At 37.3% G+C, this 17,083-nt stretch overlaps 1 long non-coding RNA gene and 1 pseudogene across 1 annotated transcript in view; both read left to right on the forward strand.

Annotated features, from left to right (window-relative positions):
* Positions 1 to 17,083, forward strand: part of LOC138161045 (uncharacterized) — a 142,786-nt gene that overhangs the window by 48,803 nt on the left and 76,900 nt on the right. The window lies entirely within an intron of this gene.
* LOC138160955 (glutathione S-transferase theta-2 pseudogene) lies at positions 8,045 to 8,998 on the forward strand (annotated as a pseudogene).

A 17,083-nucleotide genomic window follows, 5' to 3' on the forward strand; every position in this document is an offset into this window, starting at 1 on the left:
ATACTTTAATGATTCAAATTAAAGATAGATGTAAAAGATTTTTGCAAATTTTCCTGAATGACTAGCTTCCCCAAGTCCAGAGTGAAAACATTTCTCTTTCCTTTCTGTTCCTAAATCCTCTCTTTAAATGTAGTGGTGAAGACGCAGACCTCTTGGAGTCAGTGGCACCTCTAATGGAGTTAATGTGGTATAGGTAAAACTAAAAAAAAAGTGCTGGTCTTGGAGTCAGGTGAGACAGAGTGAAAATGTTACACAATGAATATAATTATTAAAATTTCATTGGAGTAGCATCCCTTCTGTCACTTCAACAATTTGATGAATAATGTTGATGGTGGTTTGGGCAACTGCTTTAATCCTTTTTTATAAAATCCCCAAACTACATAATGCATTTGCCCTCAAGCTCTCTAATATGACCAGTGAAAGAATACCTCTAGACAAAATTAAAATCATCAATCTTTCTCTTAAAATATCTGTATTATGTCCTAAAACAACAAAGAAATCAAGTAGAGAATGGTTCATCATACTGAAAGAAAGAAATCTATTTTGCTCAGCCTTTATACCCTAGGAAACTTACAGAAATAAAGCCTTACATTTTCAGTATGTGAAGGCATTGTTTATTTATATGTACTGAGGCTTCAATGTATCTGGCTTCAAAAACTATTTTGTACCAAACCATATCCTTTTAACATACTCTCTTGACAACATTCTACTTACTGAATGTCAGGCTAAATGGGTGGCTTTGGACAACTAGATTGCAAATAGCATTCCATTTCTTTATCGCTCTTTCAAAGAGAAATTACTCATGTTTCCAAAGTATATTTTTTTCTCATTGTGTATGCAAAATTTAGAACCCTTACACACTATCTATGTATAACGTTAACTTTGTAACATAGAAAAAGTTCAAGAGACATAGCTTCTGGATAATTAATAAAAGGTGCCAGTGGCACTCTCAAATGCCAAAGACCCCTCATGGAATCCACTCAATGCTTATATGACTTTGGAAGAGTGTATGTTCCTGTAGATAGCAATAGACTCTGATTGGTTAACAATTAATGAGAAGAATGATTATAATGAAGTAAATCTATTCTAATGAGGAACTAGGGGACATGACTCTGAACACTCTCACTCCCAGAAAACCCCCAGCTTCAGGCAATTGAGACAAATGATCTACCCCTTTGCCCAAACCTACCAGAGGACACTGGGCTGGAATTCACTTTTGACTAAAATTCTTTGTAAGGTTTTCTAGATAGATGGGGCAACACCTAGATAAGATGGTCTAGGTGGGGTAAATTCTTGGAAAAGTTTAGAGATTTCCACAATAATTTGTATTCTCATGTTTAAACATGCAAGGTTTGATGCCTTACTGTCACCCTCAGTTCCTCATTCTCTCTCACCTCACATATGTAATCAATTGCCAAATCTTAACGGTTCCTACCTCCAAAACATGTCTTACATCTGTTCTCATCTCTCTAGCCAATCAACCACCACTCTATTCAATTCCTCATCTCCTCTCACTAAGACTACTGAAATCACCTCCGAATGATACCATTATTAGATCCTTCCTGAAATCTCTACCAATTCCAAAGCTGCCAAGATAATTTTTCCAAAACTTAGGCCTAACCATGTCACTTCCCTACTCAACTTCCTATTACTTTAAGGATCAAATGTAAATTCCTCAGTTTGGCACTGAAAAACTTTCACAACCCTGCCCTATATCTTTGCAACCTTATTCATCCCCTTTGCATATTTTATGGTTCAGCCAAATTGGCCCTCTCATTACTCCCCACTTGTAACATTATCTTTTGTCCCTCTGTGATTAACCTATTTGTCCCCCATGACTAGAATGCATTTCCTAGAATTTCTAGTTTCTTTAAAAATTCAAGTACCATCTATATGAAACCTTTTCTTTCCCCCATAGCTGCCTATACCTTTCCCCACCAAAATATCTATAAGACCCATGATTATAGTGGTTTTGATAGCTTCCAATGAAATTCTTCCTCTCCTAATGGAGATTGACACTTGCTCTTCAATTTAAATTCTTAGAAACTTTCATGGGACATTGAGAGATTAGGTGATTTGTTCAATTATACAGCAAATATATGGAAGAGACAAGACTTTGGAACTTGAATCCAAGTCTTCCTGAATCCAAGGATGACCATTCTTTATGCCATATAGTCTGTCATATATTTTATATACACCTATACATGTATATATTGTCTTCTTGGATAGAATGCAAACTCCCAGAAGGCAGGGATTAGTTCATTTTTGTCTTTGTATGTACCTAAATGTGCACCTAACACAGTACCTGAAACTTCAGAATTAATTAATAAATGCTTGTTGATGGATTAGTAGACTGATTACATGTTACAGGTAATATTTGTTTGCTTACATGCCATAAGCCCATGCTTTATAAATGCATGCATGTATGTACTTACTATGTGTTCTTTCAGGGGACAGAGAATTAGAAACAATGAGAAAGATTATATTAAAAGATAAAGGATTTGGGAGAAAATTTCCAGGATGTTTATTTTTCTTCTTGGAATATATATATATATATATATATATACATATACATATACATACATACATACATATATGTATCAGTCAAGATTATGTAATTAAGGTTATAGTTATAGTTCCATGATGCCAAAATGTAGTTAGACAGGAAATAAACTACTTGGCAATTCCAATGGTAGGATTTGGTGTCTTAAATCAAAACCAGATTATCGCAATAAAATGTTTTCTGCACATACATTGTTCAGATGGGGTACATTCTGGGGTATTGAGGGAGAATTTTCTGTTCCACTATTTCTATGTAGTCATTTAGAAGCCTTACATATAAGAAATACTCCCATACTTCATCATAGCATATGATATATATCATGATACATCATATCATGATACACATCATGATATATCATAGGTATGAGCTTGAATTCTCTAAGATTATGCCAACAGAGCACAAAGTAGAAGGTCCTTCCAAGCTAGAAATGCTTTCTGAAGGGGTCTAGAAAGTCTATATGTCTGTGGTCTGTGAATGGGTAACTAAACGTTATAGGTTCATGGGGCCCCAAATGCAAATTCTGAATCTGAGAAGACTGAACCAATGAGGACAACAACAATAAAACTTTGATTAAATGTAAACCAAACAAAATGTACAGCTGTAGCTCAGCAGGGACCTGTCCTTTGGACTCAAGTCAGCCTAGACGGGATTACAGTTCGTTAAATCCCAAGGGCTACCCTCCCTTCCTGATGTAAGTTTATATGAGTCTTCAAAAAGTTATGTAGTGTCTCTATGACTAAGGGCTAAGCATCCAATTAAAAATCATTGTCACTGTAGTCTGATCAGTCCTTTGGGATTCTAGGCTTGGACAAAATAAATAAGGCATAAAACATTAAAGTAATAATGATGCCGGAAAGAAAAAGACACTCAAAGAAACATTATCAAGTGCACACAAGACAGCAGAAGGGTACCTCGCAAGCATGCAGGGCAGTGTTCACTTTAAAATGTACTCTTTTAAAAGCCAAACGGTACGCAATAGGTTGAGGGTGGTAGGTATAATCTTCTTTTCTTTGTATATGAAAATGTTCATTTTTTTGATGCTTGTCATGACAACAAAGAGAAAGGTTTGGGGCCGCCAGGTAGCCCAGCAGAGCACTAGCTCCAGTGTTGAGAAGACCTGGAGATCGAATCCTGGGCTCAGACACTTAGCACCCACCCAGAAACACCTGGCCTTGTAACCTTGAGCAAGTTACTTAACCCCAATTGCTTACAAAAAAAAAGAGAGAAAGGTTCAAATTTTTAAAAATGTATATCTTCATTTAATTCTCTCTTCATAATTCTAGCTCCCTCCTAGAAATCTCACCTACTAAACACAACAGATTTGTTCTCATATAGTCAAACTCTCAGGCATCCCAAATGGTAACTGATAAGCTTCACTATATGTTAAGAAGTCAGTGATATTTTTCTACAAAGAAATTTTATTTAAACTGCACTAGAACTCTCTAAAGTTATACTTCACACCCATCAAATTGGCAAAGGTGATCAATTTTTTAAAAAAAGGAAAATGACAATGTTTACAGGGGGTTAAGGAATTAAGACACGCTAATGCACTTTGGTGGAGATACAAAATGTTCTAACAATTTTGCAAAGCAATCTTGAACTATACCCCCAAAATTACTAAAATGTGCTTACCCCTTGATTCAGTGGTACACAGTATGCTTAAACCCCAAAGATACTATGGGGCAGTTGGGTGGTGCAGTGAATAGAGCACCAGACCTAGAGTCAGGAGGACCTGAGTTCAAAGCTGACCTCAAACACTTGACACACTTACTAACTGTATGACCTTGAGCAAGTCACTTAATGGACTAGTGTTACACAGTAATAAATTACGAGGGGGATGGTTTCAGAGAACCTGGAAGGATTTGTATGAACTGTTATAGAAGAAAAGAAGCAGAGACAGAAGAGCAATTTATACAAATAATGACACGTTATAAAAGATGACAAGTGTGAAAGACTTAAGACCTATAATTAATGAAATGATCAGTCATGCTTCCCACCTCTTAGCAGAGAAGTTATGGACTGGAGGAACAGAATGAGACAATTTTCAGATACAGCCAATATGTGGATTTGTTTTACCTGACTATAATCATTTGTTATGAGAAAGACCTTTGGCATTGGGGAAGGGGAATTAGGTGGGGAAGTAATACTAAACATATTAGAGAAAAAGAAGAAAATAAAATAGCAATAGTGAAAAATTTCAAGGATAAGAAAGTGAAGGCAGTTCAGACAGGCAAGCTGGGCAGTATTGTAGGTTCACAGTTTCATAGGCAGTCAATTAAATTCAATTCTATAAACATCTATTAAGTGTCTATTATGTTTGATATGTCTATTACTTTGCTAAGCACTAGGGATACAAACAAAAAAAGAAAGACAGGGGCTTATTCAAAGGGCTTACAATCTATTGAGGAAGTCAACACACAAAAGAAAGCTGAAAGGGGAGGGGGGGCACCAAGGAGTACCTAGTTGAAATCAAGCAGAGCTCCAGATGGAAAATGGAGAGTTATCTGACAATTTTTGATCTGAGACCTCTATCAGAGGAAGTCTTTGGGAGGAATTTATTGCTCTGCCCTCCAGTCCTCCAGTCAGAGAGGAGAAGCAACTGAGGGATCTGAGAAAGTGTTGAGGGTCAAAAAATAACTCAAATGACAATCCTTTTTTTCTATTCTTCTTAATGTAAGGAAATGTTCAACTGTGCTGATGCTTGTCAAGTTCAAAATAATAAGAAAAGAAGCATTAAGGAAGGGTATCAATTAGTTGTTTTATTTATGCTTCAACTTTGTATTGTACTGTTTCATTCCAAGGATAAGCACCTCCAAAAAAATTTACAGTGATTTTGTATCATACCTCATATAAGGAGAAACCTTTTTAAATGATTTTACACTTTATATCAGATACATACTTTGCATATTTAATTATTTTTAAAACACATGTGGTAGGACAAATATATTGCTTTCCCCCATGCTGACTAGGTTAGTTTTTCCTTCAAAGGAAAATTTCCAAAAATGTATTAAGACTTAACTAACTCAGGGGACTTATAAGCTTAACTACATGATAACAATCCCCAGAAAATTTTGTCTCCATATCCCATTCCCTTTCCCCCCAAGGAATTTATACCTCTAGGGTTTATCTCAGATGAAATGAGATAATAATTGTAAAGCCCAGAGCCCAGAACCTGGCTCATACTGAGTGCTATATGAATGTTAGTTATTAGCTATTATTATTTATGAAACCCGAGCCTCTCTTGTGAATTCAAGGCTAAAATTCCCCACCCCCCCCACTAAGGAACTGCTATGTATGAAACCTGAGTCTTTTGGTATTATTTTAGTCTCCTGTGATTTCATGGCTAAAAGATCACTAAAACCAAGTTCCAGCTGAGGCACAGGAAATCCAGATTGCTTTTCAAATTAACCCACAGGAAACCTGTAACCCTCACATATCCAACCCAGTTAACAGAAAACAGATTTAAAGCTTAAGAAAAAAAAATTGTATATGTTTATGTAATATAAATCTCTTCATTGTTATACTAGGGATTCATCTGATTTTTTTTTTGCTAGTTACTACCTTCACCATATCATTAGCTGCCTAAGAAATGTCCTTTCTTATAAAACAATTTCTATAACTTATAAATTTTTCACATATTAAAACCATCAATAAAAATCTAAGTTAAAAATGTGTAAGGTAAATTCACCACTCAGCTTAAGCAAAGCCTGAAAGGATATAATCTTGGTAGAGTTATGCTTAAAAGACTTGTAAAAATAAATGTTTTGTGCAGATGGAACATATGTTTGAGTGAGAGAATGGTTCTGGCTCTAGCAATATTTTTCCATTTAACTAAGAGACTGTGCTTCCAGGATAGATTTCTCTAATTTCTACAATTAGAGTCAGAAAGGCCTGGGTTCAAGTTAAAGCTCTGACACCTACAGACTGAATGATCTTGGACCAGTTACTTAGTTTCTAAGCCTCAATACTTGGATTACTATTTCACAAGGTTGTGAAAGAGTGGATGTTGTTACATTGTAATGTACTACTAAAAGACTGTCCTCAGGGTACTTAACAATCTAAAAACAGATTCTGATTTTATATACCAGTAAGTGTGATATGAGGTAGGATATTGTTCTGGGCCAGACCTGACTCAAGATGGTTTGGTGATTCAGTCGCAGGACTAGAACCAAACGAGACATTCAGAGGCTATGTAATATTTAACCAAAGTTTTACTTAGCAATTGCATGAAAGAGCAAGGATAAAATATTGACTCGGGTGGATCTCTAGGTTTTTTGTACCTAGATCACCAGTGATCTGTGTCAACAAGCCTGAGCTGTTAGCCCCTTGAATCAATTAAAGTCTAAAGGACTTAAGGAAGAAAAACAAACAAAAAAACAAAACTAATAGTCTGAATGAGGCAGTCTCAATTTAGAATTCCTAGAGGCAGCAAGGCAACACAGGTTTGAAGTTAGGAAAACCTGTGTTCAAATGCAGCCTTTGACACTTACTAGTGATGTGCCTTGACCAATTCACTTAAATCCTGTTTTCCTCAGTTACCTCTTCTATAAAATGAGAATAATAATAGTGCCTACCTACCATGGTTATTGTGAGGATCAAATGAGGTAATAATTTCAAAACACAGCACCACTCCTGGCATATAATAGCCCCTATGTAAATGTTACCTACTATTATTACCCAACCCCATGGTGGCAAGGTCCTAAATGTCTTCAAGAGGGCCTTCAACTACTTAAATAGCCTTAGAGTTGTTACTGGACAATCTTGATGTTAAGACTGTGAGCAACCTGGTATAAACAGCACTGAAGGAGAAGAAAATCAAGGAAGAAAAATAACAAAAATAAAACAATAAGCATTTATTAAGTCCCTAGAATGTGCCAAGTATTGGGTTGTGTTCATTTAAAAAATGAGAACACAAATCAGAAGAGAATGACTCCAAAATATTTATAAGCAAAACCTCAAATAAAAACACAGCTTCGGCACAAGTTCAATGAGAATTACTGAGAGAGATGAAGCAAAATATATTACAATTTTAAAAAGCAAATGAGGGTACTAGAAGAAAATAGAAAAGAAAGGAGAACTTTGGTAGAAAAAAAAATTGGAAGGAGATTAAAAGCTTAGCACAAGGAGCACAAAATCTCATACAAGCAACAAAATCCAAGGCAAAAAAGAAAGGGAAACCATATTTCACACAACTAAAAACTGCATAAAATATATGGGGATCAATCTACCAAAGTACACAAAATTTTTCTATACTTTCAATTACAAAGTGTTCCATAAGGAAATAAAAAACAAATTAGCTAGTTCAAATACCTTTGAAACCTATGGGTAAATGTATGGGTAAAAGCAATATCATAAGATAAAGCAGTTAACTTGGATTACATCAAACTGAAAAACTTCTGCTCAAACAAAAATAATGTAACTGGGATAAAAATGGAAATATCCTAGATCAGGACAGATCAAATCCCAGCACTCTTCCCAACCATGGGTTTGGAACTTTACCTGGACTTTCTCTGCCAGCCCTGCCACACGGTCAACCTCTTCACCAAGGTTAATCGCATCCCCTTCTAGGTAAAGAAAGTGGAGCTGTTCCAGGGGCAGCACACGATTGATGATTTTGCCGAAGTGAACAGACTGAAGAGGGTGCCGGCCATGAAAGATGAAGATTTCACCTTGGCAGAAAGTTCAGCCATCCTGCACTACCTGAGTCAGAAATACAAGACCCCAGCTCACTGGTATCCTCCAGACCTGCAGGCCCAGGCCCAGGTTGAAGAATACCTGTCCTAGCATGCTGACTCCATTCGGGGCGCGTTTGGCTTACTGCTATGGATTCGGGTGCTGGGCCCTCTCATTGATGTCCACATCCCTAAGGAGAAAGTGGACAGGAACATAGCCTTCATGACACAATCCCTACACCATCTGTAGCAGAAATTCCTGCAGGACAAGCCCTTCCTCACTGGTGACCAGATCTCCTTTGCTGATCTGATGGTGCTGGAGGAGCTGATGCAGGCCTTCTATGCTGGTTTTGATGTCTTCGAGGGCTGGCCCAAGTTGGCAGCTTGGCATGGGCAGGTGGAGGTGACCTTGGGGAGAAGCTATGCCAAGAGACCCAGGAAGCCATCCGTAAACTTTGTGCACAGCCCAAGTCCTTGAAGGACGTCCCCTTGGCCATGCAGGAGAGGATGAAGTTATTTCTTTCAAAGATCCCCTAATACAAGAATGTCTCCCTAGGTCAGAATCCTCAGAAGGAATGAGCCCCAGTGATGAAAAGCATAGTGCAGACAGATGCAGCCTTGGCTATCACCTCCATCATCAATTCATAACCAGCATCCACACACCTCCATGCCTGCATTTGTGCACACTAGCACACATCTGGATACCTTAAATAATTCCTGCCTTACATACAGTGACAAATCCCTATCCACACAGAGGGAGAGATCAGTGAACCAACCAACAATGTTTCAGGAAAAAGATTTCAGTTGTCTGGAATCCTCAGCCTGGGTCTGGGAATGTATAGGTTTTATACAAACAAATGTAAAATCGAATGACAAAAAGCAAAGTCCATGAAATGACTTGTATTGTTGGCAATTCAAAGAGAAGAGGTCCTAGGACTTTAAAACGCACTAAGAGCTCTAACAGGCTCACCAGTGACTGAGACACTCCTGGAGGAGGGGGGAGGGGGCTGGCTTTGGAGGCCAGAGGAGCCCAGAGCCCATCTGGTCTATGTAAGCCAAACTGGAATACTCTCTCTGCCTTCCCAAAGGGATGTTCATCCACTTTCAAATTCTGGATGCCAAGTGAGGGGTGGGGGGGGAACTCATTCCCTTTGGACACAGCCTATCCAGAGTTTCAGATAGCTCTAAGAGCCAGGTGATTTTTCATTATGTTGATCCTAAATCTGACTCTGTAGCGTCTCCCATCGCCCCTTGCACTGCCCTGTGAGGCCAAGGAGAACATGTCTGGTTGCTCTTCCACATGCCAGACTCTCAAATATCTGAAGATGGATTATTCAAGAATAATTCCACATTATTCACACACACTGTGATCTGGAGAAAATGGGCATGCCAGACTCTAATTCCATTCTGATCCAGCCAAGGGCTGTTCTGATATTTTCCCAGACATTTCCACACAATTTCTGTCTCTAATCCTGTCATCCACCTTCCTCCTCCTCATTCTAGATCCTGGACCCTGGTCCTGGGACCCCAGACCCTGACAGATGAACTCTCTCCAGTGCTGCATTCCCCTTGTCAACTACATGCCCCTGTGCTCCACCCCCTCCCCATGGCCTAGCTCCCCCCCCCCCCTTTTAGAATGGAAGCTCTTTGACAGCTGGGTTGGTCTTGTTGGCTTGTCTTTGTACTCCAAGCATTGAGCAGAGTGCCTGATGTGTAGCAAGAACTGAGTAAATGTTTTTTTCATTCAAATAAATAAATAAATAATAAAAATGGAAGTATCTTTGTATCAAATTTAACAGCTAATTTGGCATAGAAAAATATATTTAAAATGTATAAGCAATAGATACAAGCTTAAGTATAGATCTCTCTGTATATATAAATATATTTGCATACATAAATGACATTGTGTTATATGTAACTTATATATGGATAAATCTCATTTGGAATAGAATCAGCATCAGATGCTTTGCCATACAAAAGGAACATAAAGGTATTCATAACCACTTCTTTGGTTGGAACTTCAACCAGGGAGGAATTGACTTCAACCTGATGACTAATGGCTTCAGCATTGACTGATGACAGAAGACCCTATAGAAGTGTTCAACCCATTTCTCTAGGATAAATAACCAAAAGTTCAATAGATGAATGATCAAAGGATATGAATAAACAGTCTTCAATAGGGGAATTATCAATTATTAGTAATCATGTGAAATAATACGTCAAATCACAAATATAAATGAATATACATTAAAATGACCCTGCCAATTTACAAATTTGACAATAGAACAGAACAGTCAATGTGAGAGGAGTTGTGGGAAGATAGGCACACCAGCACATTAGTATTTAAGCTACAAATCAGTACAACACTTTTGGAAAGCAATTTGAAATTATGTAAATAAAGTAATTAAAATGGCCATAAACTTTGACTCAGGAATTCATCTACTAGGCATATACTATAAGGTAGTTATGATGGGGTGCTTGGGATCTATGTTTGTAATATCAGTTTGTAATACCAATTTGTAATATCAGTAATGGTGGGGTCCTTGGGATCTATATTTGTAAACTCAATTTGTAAAACTTTGTAACATCAGTCTGTAAAACCAGTTTGTAAAATCACACTACCCCCCCCACCCCAGTCTCAGAGCATTAACTCTGCCCCTTCTGCCCCTGCCCCTAGCTTCAGAGCAATAACTCTACACAACTATCTCAGCTTGGAACAATAACAAACTATTCCTATGAATCCTTCACTAAAGTATCTATAAATATTCCAGCTTAGGCAACTATTATCTCCCCCTTATATAGTGTCCCACTGCCCCCATGAATCCTTTGGTACCCTATCTCTAGGCTGACTCCTTGGCTGCCTCAATGAATCCTTCAGGACACTGGGTTAACTCCTTAGCCTATTATCCACACACTGAGTCTCAGCCTTGGTTCCCAGACATCAATCTTGTCAAACATGACACTGATGGGTAGCAGACTGGGCACTTCTCCATCAGCCATTGACCATTTGCTGACTTAGTGACGTTTCCAGACTAAAATCACACCTCCAGGTAGCCCCACCTTGGGCTTTTCCCCAGTGAATCATAGGCAATATGCCTGCACAGTTACATAAAACTTGCATGCCCCTTTAAACACTGACCCCACCTTAACTCCTCCCTAATCCCACCCTTAATCACCTAGTTAGCATAATTGGCACAGGTTCTAGTATGGATGATTCTATATAAATCTTATTTCTACCCCTTTAAGGTTGCAGGTCTCCTAAGGATCCTTGCCTGCTGTAAGGTGTATAATAAACTTTTACAACTCTGACTCCAAGTTAGCCTGGGCCTACTGAATTCTTTCCAGACTGAATCACAGGTTCTGGTCTTATGATAAAGATCAGAGTTCCTGCTGAACCTATTGGGAGCCATCCCTCAACCGTTATTGATAAGAACACACACACACAATATAAACTGCAAAGAAAGGTCTGGCATACTGTGTGGTCCATGGGGTCATGAAAAGTAGGTCATGACGGAACGACTGAACAGCAATAATATTTATATCTGCACTTCTTTTTGTGTGACAGGGAAGACTAGAGGAGAGGGGAAGTAGGTGCCTGTAATTGAAAATGAACATATTGTGGTATATAAATGTAATGGAATATTGCTTTCCATGATGAATATAGAGAAGCATGGAAAAAGCTCCATGAATTGACCATGCAGAATAAAGTAAGCAGAGCAAAGAAAAAAAAATTCACGTGATGACTAGACAATGACTACAACTATGCAAATGGAAAGAACCACCAAAATAGAAAACAAAAGTAAATGTTGCAGAACTACAAAGAACAGACATTGCTTGACAAAAGAGAATAGGAACACAACCCTATTCCTATACCTTTGTAAAGAAGGTCCACAAATGTGGTACACTACATATATCTTCAGACTTCTTAAAAGTATTGATGACATGCTGATTTTTCCCTTCCCCCCCTTTAAAAATATTATGCATTATGTAAGAATGAATATTATTGTATCTTGTTTGCTCACACAAATGTTCTTGAGTAATAGATGGGACTGATGGGAGCTTGCAATAAGCACGTATAATGTGTTTTGTAAGGACAATGCTCAAGCACATCCTGGCTTCAGGAGAACTAGAAAGGTGGGGACTGACAAATGGCTCAGACCCTAGGGGTCATTCCATGGTCACAAGTATCCTCACTACCATGCCTGCATCATTAACCTCATGCTTAAGGAGGGAATGTAGGATACCCCTGAGGATGTGGGACCAATCCTGACTTTGAAGGGAAGGGTATGACTATTTAAGCTCACTCCTGCTTCTGTATTGGTGTGGGTTTTCCTAGTGAGCCCCACAACTGCTTCATCACAAGAAATGTAATAAACACCTTCTTCTGACCACACTCTGTTTCTGAGTTCTTTCAGTGAGAATGGGTCTATTATGTAGATCTTCCTGAGGGCATGCTACCAGGGAAGTAGTGGACAGAGGCAGCTTGTCAAGGCTAACTCCATGACCTTGCCTGGGAAGTGCTGTGATACCCACAAGTGTATTTCTCACAATTATATGGAATGTTTGTCTGGGAAGGGGGAGAAGAGATACTAGGGAAAATTATGGAAATATTAAAAGAAAAAAATATATCAAAAAATTGTTAAAAGAAAATCTTCATACTAGAACCAAGGCTAGATTTGGGGAAAAAAAAAATGAGCTTCTGATGAAAGGTATGCTTGATACGTAGTATGGTAAAAAGTGTGCCTTTACAATGAGGAATTGCAAAATGGTTCAAAATCTCACCAAGTCAGTACCAAATTATCTGCAACAAATGATTATAGTTAAAAGGGAACAAAATGCATATTCAAAGATTTTAAAGATGTCAAAAGCTGTAATTTGCTTATAATATGATGGTTCTATAATTTATGTCAGTCTGAAAAACATCAAGCATTAATTAAATACCTACTATGTGCCAGAAACTGTGCTAAGAGCTGGATGTGACCTTTTATGTCTATGGTATGTATGTACACATTTGAAGTTTATCGTGGTAATATGGAATGAGGGTCTGTACCTAATTTCTACCAGATTTGCCTTCCAGTTTTCATCTTATTTAAGCAATTTTTCAAGTAAGGATTTCTTACTCCAATAACTGGGATGTTTAAGTTTTTCAAACATTATTATATTATTAAATTAATTTATTTCTGTGATTTGCTGCTTTATTTTTGTTTAGTTTAAGTCTACCTCATTAATCTTTTTTTTTCCCTTCTTTTGTTCAGTTTAGAGTTACAAAATTTTCCCTAAGGACCGTTTTGGCTGTATCCCATAAATTTTGGTATGTTGTCATTTTCTTTGATCAAATTATCTCATACCTCTGACTTGTTCTTTGACTCACATATTCTTTCTTTTTAATCTTTTATTTATTTTTTTGTTTTCAACATTCATTTCCAAAAGATTTTGAGTTACAAATGTTCTCCCCATCTTTCCCCTACCCCCCCCACCTCAAGGTAGTGAGACTTCTGAATACCCCTTCCCCTAATCTGCTCTTTCTTATATCCTACCCCATCACCTCCCTAATTTTCGAGTAGGGAAGATGGTTTTCTATAACCCACTGCCTGTATATCTTATTTCCCAGTTATATGTAAAAAAAACCAATTTTTTAACATTTGTTTTTAAAAATTTGATTTCCAGATTCTTTCTCTTCTTCCCTCCTCACTCACCCCCACTGGGAAGACAAGCAATTCAATATAGGTTGTACATGTGTAGTTACTCAAATGTTTCCATTGTAGTTATATTGTAAAAGACTATATTTCCCTCCATCCTATCCCACCCCCACTCATTCTATTTTCTACTTTGACCCTGTCGCTTTTCAAAAATATGTGCTTCTAACTACCTTCTCCCCCAATCTGCCCTCCCTTCTATCATCCCTCCTCTTATCCCCTCCCCCCTACTTTCCTGTAGGGTAAGATACCCAATTGAATGTGTATATTATTCCCTCTTTAAGCCAAATTCAATGAGAGTAAGGTTGACTCATTCCCTTTCACCTTTCTGCTCTCCCCCTCCATTGTAACAGTTTTCTTTTGCCTCTTTTATATGAGATAATTTACCCTAATCTATCTCTTCCTTTCTCCTCCCAATAAATTCCTCTGTCACATCTTAATTTTATTTTTTAGATATCATCCCTTCCTATTCAACTGATCCTGTGCCCTCTGTTTATGTATACATGTACACACTTATACACACACTCAAATATGTAATTTATACACACATATACCCTCCTATACATACATATATATATGTATATATATATATATTTATATTCCCTTCAACTATCCTTATACTGAAAAAAGTCTCATGAGTTACAATTATAATTTTTCCATGTAGGAATGTAAATAGTTCAACTTTAATAAGTTCCTTATGATTTCTTTTTGCTGTTTACCTTCTCATGCTTCTCTTGCTTCTTGTATTTGAAAGTCAAATTTTCTGTTCAACTCTGGTTTTTTCATCAAGAATACTTGAAAGTCCTCTATTTCATTGAATGACCATATTTTCCCCTGAAGCATTATACTCAGTTTTGCTGGGTAGGTGATTTCTTGGTTTTAATCCTAGCTCCTTTGACCTCCAGAATATCATATTCCAAGCCCTTCAATCCCTTAATGTAGAAGCTGCTAGGTCTTGTGTTATCCTGATTGTGTTTCCACACTACTCAAATTGTTCCCTCCTGACAGCTTGTAATATTTTCTCCTTGACTTGGGAACTGGAGTTTGACTATGATATTCCTAGGAGTTTTCTTTTGGGGATCTTTTTTAAGAGGCAATAGGTGAATTCTTTCCATTTCTATTTTGCCCTCTGGTTCTAGAATAACAGGGCAATTTTCCTTGAGAATTTCTTGAAGGATCATTTCTAGACTCTATTATTGATCATGGCTTTCAGATAGTCCAATAATTTTTAAATTATCTTTCCTGGGTCTATTTTCCAGGTCAGTGGTTTTTCTAATAATATATCTTACATTGCCTTCTATTTTTTTTTCATTTGTTTGGATCTGTTTAATAATATCTTGATTTCTCATAAAGTCACTAGTTTCCATTTGCTCCAGTCTAATTTTGAAGGAATTATTCTCTTCAGTGAGTTTTTGAAATTCCTTTTCCATCTGGCCAGTTTGGCTTTTTAAGGCATTCTTCTCCTCATTGGCTTTTTGGACCTCTTTTGTCATATGTTAGTTTATTTTTAAGGTATTATTTTCTTCAGTATTTTGGGGGGTCTCCTTTAGCAGGATGTTGACAGAATGTGAGATATCCTCACAACAATCCTGTATGATAGGGGCTATTGTTGTTCAGTCATTTTTCAGTAATGTCTGACTTTTCATGACCCCATTTGGGGTTTTCTTGGAAAAGATACTGGAATGGTTATGCCATTTACTTCTCCAGCTCATTTTTCATTTTACATTGCTATTATGGTCCCCATCTTACAGTTGAGAAAGCTGAGGCAGAAAGAGGTTAAGTGAATTACCATAGTTACACAGTTTGTATTTGTGGTTGGATCTTAATTCAGTTCTTCCTAACTCTAGTCTCAGTATTCCATCCACAATGTCACCACACTGTATTTCATTAGATTATATACCAATAAAACTTACAATATAAATGAAACTGATATAAATTTACCAAAATATAAAATGCACAGTTTAACCAAACAAAAAAATTAGAAGACTGAAATAACTTAGTCTCATTTAAAAAAAAAAGGTTGAATAAACCAGAAATTGCTGTACCCTGAAAACATGAACAAGACCCAAGTAACAATTTAGAATTGGACACTTTATTGTACACCATGATGGCTAATCAGGTCACATGGCGGTCTGACCCCACCATCCCAGGTCCATACAGCCCTGATCTCAGGTAAAACCTCAGCTTTTAAAGTGATCCCATGTGGCCAATAGTTAGGTATTATGTAAGTAGAAACTTGCAGAGAACAAAAACATTGATTGGTCAGTACACACCTTGAAATTCCCACTGGCACCTGATCCAGGAACCCTCCCCCCCACCTCTATGTAGGTGAGCTGACTAGGAAAGAGCAGAGACCCAGTGGGGGAGGGCAGAACCAGTCCGTTCACCTCCCTGAGGGAGGGCCCAGGCCGGGGGGATGGGGAAGGCAGGCACTACATTGGGGGATGGAAAAACCAGGCACAACATAATTATCTTTCTCCATCCCTCCCCCAAAACCAATAACAAAAAAACAAGGCCAAATAAATGTAAAAGCAAGTTTTATCATTTAAAGAACAATTAACTCTAAAATGTAAAAGAGCTATTTAAACATGGGAAAATATGAAGTCCAAACAAACTTCTTCTATGATACAAATTTGGTCTTGATACTTAAACAAGAAAGAGTCAAAAAAAGAAAAAGAAAACAAAAGAGAAAGAAGACAAATATAACTAAAGAATATCAATGCAAAATTTTTGAATAAAACATTAGCAATGACACTACAGTAATATATCACTAATATTACATATCATGATGAGGTTGGAATTACACCTGAAAGCAGAGCTGGGTCAGTATTAAGAAAATTAGAAGCATAATTGACCATTAATATTAACGTCAAGAACAAAAATCATACAATCATATCAAAGGGATTCAGAAAAAGCTTTTGATAAGATGTACCACCAATTTCTTTTAGGAAAAAAACAGGAATAATTTCTTTCCTTAACATTTTAAATAGTATCTATCTAAAACCAAGAGTCAGCATTATCTCTAATGTGGATAAATGAGTGACTTTTTGTGGATTGGGGATAAAGCAAGTGTATCTATTATCACTATCACTATTCAATATTGTACTAGAAATGCTAGCTATTGTGATTAGATAAGAAAAAGAAATTGAGAG

Source organism: Petaurus breviceps, unplaced genomic scaffold, assembly GCF_028583685.1.
Source record: "Petaurus breviceps papuanus isolate PSGF00001 unplaced genomic scaffold, PetGlider_PUasm1.0 183, whole genome shotgun sequence".
NCBI lineage: Eukaryota > Metazoa > Chordata > Mammalia > Diprotodontia > Petauridae > Petaurus > Petaurus breviceps.